Source organism: Alligator sinensis, unplaced genomic scaffold (assembly GCF_000455745.1).
Source record: "Alligator sinensis unplaced genomic scaffold, ASM45574v1 scaffold1100_1, whole genome shotgun sequence".
Taxonomy (NCBI): Eukaryota; Metazoa; Chordata; order Crocodylia; family Alligatoridae; genus Alligator; species Alligator sinensis.
Genome location: NW_005843109.1, coordinates 355,551 through 360,817, shown reverse-complemented (window position 1 = coordinate 360,817; position 5,267 = coordinate 355,551).

Here is a 5,267-nt window from a genome sequence, read left to right as displayed (position 1 = left end):
GTTATGTTGGCATTGCTTAGAACAATAGGGAGTTTAAGCCCCCGACCCAGGTATGTGTGGCCAGTCATGTAGGCAGAGGGAGCAGGTTTCCTCCCTCCCTCAGGAATGTATCCAGCTCAGGTTACAACTCAGGGTTACCTGAGACAAATGGGGCAGAGGAGTCTGCCCTTTGCAGTGACCACAGTAACGAAAATGTCAGATAGCAGAGTTTGGAGAGAGACAGAGATGGTATTCTGCCACAGGTAGTGCCTAAAGTTTTATGCCTACTGTGTAAAACAAGCAGACAGATGGCACCAACTGTTGGTGCACTGGTGTCATCACCCAGGTTAAACTTGTTTGCTGGAACGTTTTTCAGCAGAAATACAGATTTCACAAAGGTCTAACACTTTGCCTATTTGTACAAGTTTCACCAAATTATTTGCACCAGAAAATAAATGAAAAGGGTAATTCCCAAAAAGGAGAAATGTTTCACTTCAATATTTTTCTGAACAAAACATTTCAGTTTCCTAATTCAAAAATGATCTTTAGTTTTGAAATGTTCTCCAAATTATTAAAAAAACATAAAAGAAACTATGGAAACCTCCTTGCCATCACAATGAAATGTTTCATTACAAGCTGAACCAAACATTTAATTGCACTCAAAACATTATTTTACACTTTTTTGATTTGCTGAAACATTCAGTGTAAACCAAAAAATCATATAAGTTTTCAAAACTGATAATGAACATTGATGAGCATGAGCCATCAGTGTGATGCTGCAGCTAGTAAAGTGAGCAAAATGCTGGCTTGAATCCATAGATGCTTCTCAAGCAAATCCCGGGACGTTGTACTCCCATTGTACTCGGCTTTGGTGAGGCCGCAGCTAGAGTACTGCATCGAGTTTTGGGCTCTACAATTCAAAAAGGATGTGGAGAGGCTTGAGAGAGTGCAGAGGAGAGCCACGCGCATGATCAGAGGTCAGGAAAACAAACCTTATGATGAGAGGCTGAGATCCATGGGACTCTTCAGCCTGGAAAAGCGCAGGCTCAGGGGCGATCTGGTGGCCACCTACAAGTTTATCAGGGGTGTTCACCAGGATCTGGGGGAACGTCTGTTCACCAGAGAGCCCCAAGGGATGACAAGATTAAACGGTCACAAACTCCACCATGACCAATTCAGGCTGGACATAAGGAAGAACTTCATTACTCTCCGAGCCCCCAAGGTTTGGAATAGACTGCTGCTGGAGGTGGTTCAAGCACCCACTTTGAATGCCTTCAAGATATATTTGGATGTTTATCTTGCTGGGATCCTATGATCCCTGCTGACTTCCTGCCTCTGGGGCAGGGGACTGGACTCGATGATCCTTTGGGGTCCCTTCCAGCCTGAATGTCTATGAAATCTCCATCCAATGATCCAGGATGTTGCTGCTGCACATGCTCCCCTTCACCCTTGGGTTGCACATGGCTGCCAGCACATGGACCGTATTGGATTGCAATGGATCCAGCTGTTTCTTGATGCCCTCCTTCAGCCGCTTCACCAGTACCTGCACCTCTGGTGACAGCAGCTTGCCCCAGCCAGGAACATTATTCCCCTGGAACTTCTCCATTTGGTTCTGAAGCTCCCTCACTATAGGGATCACCTGGCTAAGGAGGGCATTGCCAGTGGTGAGGCTCTTGGTGGCCTTGAGGAATGGCTTGATGACCACCAAAATCTGGGAGATGGTATCCCACACTGTTTTGTTAAGGGGGCCTCTGATCCCAATCTCCCTGAGCAAGTTCACCTCATGGATGGCCTTCTGTTGCTCAACCAGCCTTTTGAGCATCAGGTATGTGGAGTTCCACCGAGTCTCCACATCCTGCATGATTTTGTGCTGTGGGATGCTCAGCTCGGCCTGTTTGTCCCACAGCATCTTGCCTCCCTTGATGTTGGGATAGACGTAGCCTGCCACCTTCCTGCAATTTTAAATGAGCTGGCTGGTTGTGACAGCACCATCACTGGCAGCTCTGTCCCTCTCCAAGGCATCCCTGACTATAAAGTAGAACTTGTGTGCCACACAGCAGATGCCAACAAAGTTGGCATCATGCACCACCTTGACCATACTGACCCCATTGTCAGTGACCATGAACCTGGGGGTGAGCTTGCCCTGCCCAACAAGCCACCCCTGCACCATTCAGTTCATGGTTCCCATGATCCCCATTGCTGTGTGGGACTCATCTATCACCTCTGCTTGCAGGAGAGACCACTGATAGCCTGATTGATGGCACCAGTGCCCTGTGAGGGAGAGGTAGGCATGATCTCCACCCCGGCTGCTCCAGATGTCTGAGGTGAAGTGTAAGGTCACCTGAGGACCTGCCTTGTGTAGCTCCTCCCTCAAGCTTACTCCCTGCACGCCTTATATAGGGAGGGCACCACCATCCTGCTGCAGGTGGTACGTGTGGGCACGTGGTATGATGGGGCCACAAGCAACATGAGCCGCCTGAACCCTGGCTACTCAACAAAGAAGGGCTGGCCATCCAGAGCAAGCATCTCCCCAATGCTCTGGGTGACCTCGCTCACCTTTGGAATGCACCCCCCTTTCCCTCTCCCTTTTCCCCACTAGTCCAGGGTGGCCTGCCTCTGCTTCTGGGGGATAGGGGCTTTGGAGCAAGAGGGGGACTTCCTTTTGAGTACGCTCCCACTGGTGCCAGGGTGAGGAGGAGCCAGGGCAATAAGCACACAGGAATGCTGACAAAGTTCCTTGGGTGAATTTGATATCTTTTATTAGACCAACCCAAATGGTTGGAGAATAGTTATTGAGCAAGCTTTCGGGTTCAAAAACCCTTCGTCAGGCTAAGGAAGCTGCAGCAGTTGGTGTGTGCTCCAGGAAGAGCACACACCAACTGCTGCAGCTTCCTTAGCCTGACGAAGGGTTTTTGAACCCGAAAGCTTGCTCAATAACTATTCTCCAACCATTTGGGTTGGTCTAATAAAAGATATCAAATTCACCCAAGGAACTTTGTCAGCATTCCTGTGTGCTGAAGTGTTTCTCATACTTGCCCCAGCTGGTCTTGCATCAGCAGTGCAGGCAGATAGCATATGTGGGATCATTTGCCACTTCAAAATGATCCCGTACTACACTACCCCCTCGCTTCTGGGGTGTGGGTAGGGATCCTGCCTTATCCCCCTCCTCAGCAGGCAGAGGCACAACAACAGGAGGAGCTGACTCAGCTGAGCCACTTCCCTCCACAACTTCAACCTCCCCCAAAGTGCTTTCCGGAGAAGGAGACCTGGCTCTAGGGAAACTTTGAGGGGTGTGGAGCACAAGCTCAGATTCCCCCTCCTTACCCAGAAGTTCTCTGGCTATGACACTGAGCTCCCCTGGTTCCAGATCCAGTGCCTCCTCTGGCACTGGAAGGCTCAGGCTGAAAACTGAAATTGGTGGAGGAGACTGTCATGCTGGTGCTTTTCATGCTGGTCGTGCTGGGGGTTATTGTTATTGCTGGTGTTAGTGGAGGTGCGGCAGGTGCAGACACAGCTCCCACCTCCTTGCTGCCACTAGCAGCAGAAGCCTCATGCCTGGTAGAAAAGAGGGTGCGTCCAAGTTTGGAGGGGTGGGGGGTGAAACCTACAGCTCTGCCTCTGCCCCCTCTCGCTCCCCCGCCACAAGATCTGGCACCTACCTTTCCAGAATGCTTCATGTTTGGTGTGCTGGAAAATGTGTGTCTGTGTGCTGTATATGTATAGTGCCTTCCTGCACAGTGATGAGACACTGCCAGGAAAAGCACAGCTTTCTTTTTGTTTGGGATGAAAAAAAAATAACAAGAATAAACAACAGGATTTTTTTGGAAGAAATATTTAAAAGAGATTAACAATAGGGATGATGGGCAAGGGTAAGTGGGAAAGGATTGGCTAATGGCTGGCTACAACTTGGTAGCAACAGACTACCTACTGCTACTAGCCTAGACCCTTCAGATGCTGTGCTTGCTGCCCGTGCTGCAAGAGACAGATCTCACAAAAGGCAGAGAGCACAAGCAGCCTTATATGTTCTTTCTCTGTCCCTCCCCCAGAGCACTGGGATTGAAAGGAACTTCAGGGACAGATTGCAGCTACTAACCAGCTACAGCTGTCAATATTAGAGCAGTCCTTCCCCCGCACTTCCCTCTTCCTCTTCTGAGTTTTTTGTTTTCCCGCAAGCCCACCTTCAAAACATTCCGAAACATCCGAAATGTTTTGGATGGTTCCGTTTTGTTTTGGAACCTTCCATTTCGTTTCAGATTCGGTTTCAGGTACTGAAACAGGCCAAAACACCTCCGAAATGCAACGGCTGCCAAAGTTTCGCACAGCCCTAGGAATTAAGCTGCCATTTTGGGCCATGAGGTAATCTGCAGGAAGGGGCGGGACTGACAGGGACCCTCAGCCTATCAGAGGTGTTGAGGGGGGGCACCATGCTCAGTCTACGAATATGGCGGGTGGCCCTGTAATCTGCTCACAATATTGGTCGGCCGCCTCCACGAATTTGGTAGACCCCTAGATGTGTGCAATGCCATGTGCTGTTGACCTACAAAAATCTCCCCTCCCCATAGGAGGAGAACATTCACTGCATGCTATGACACATCTTGGCTCATGGAATGTTGTCACGTTTATACATATCCTGGAACAGGGGAGGATGCTATGGGCCAGAAGAGTTTGGTCCTAACACCCAACCTGCACTCCCAACATAGCTCAGAAGCTGTCACTTTTACAAATCAGGACAAACTTCAGCAACCAGCCTTCATCACCCAGCAGGGAAACTCCCGGTGTGAGATGCAGAGCTTATTTATTCCAAAGACTAATATGGCTGGGGCTTCTCTCACACAGACCCACAGGCAACATTATGAATTCATTCTCAGCTAAATTAGCTGCTGGACAGGCTGCATCCCTAGCCCGACAATTTAGTCTTTACACCAGTATGGGAAGAGTAAATGTCCTGTTTCTGCAGCTGGGATTTTATTGTCACTTGGGTAGAAGAAAGTTTTTTTTTTAAATACCCTGGACTCTCATTTAATTTTAACACTTCAGTTTGGATTCTTGGGTATAGAAGGCTCATGCTTATGTGTGAGGGTGCCTCTGAGGCCAATTCTGACTTTATATATGAGTTCTGCTCTGCAATTAGGTCTACTGAAGAACTGATGCAGTTGTCTGACAGTTACTGCTCACAAGTCACTCCTCTTGAATTATGAATTATTATTCCTGTCATTTATATGCATGGCACTACTCAACCATTTCTAGTTCTCCAATGACATAAGAGGCCTGGTTCACAGGTATGTGTA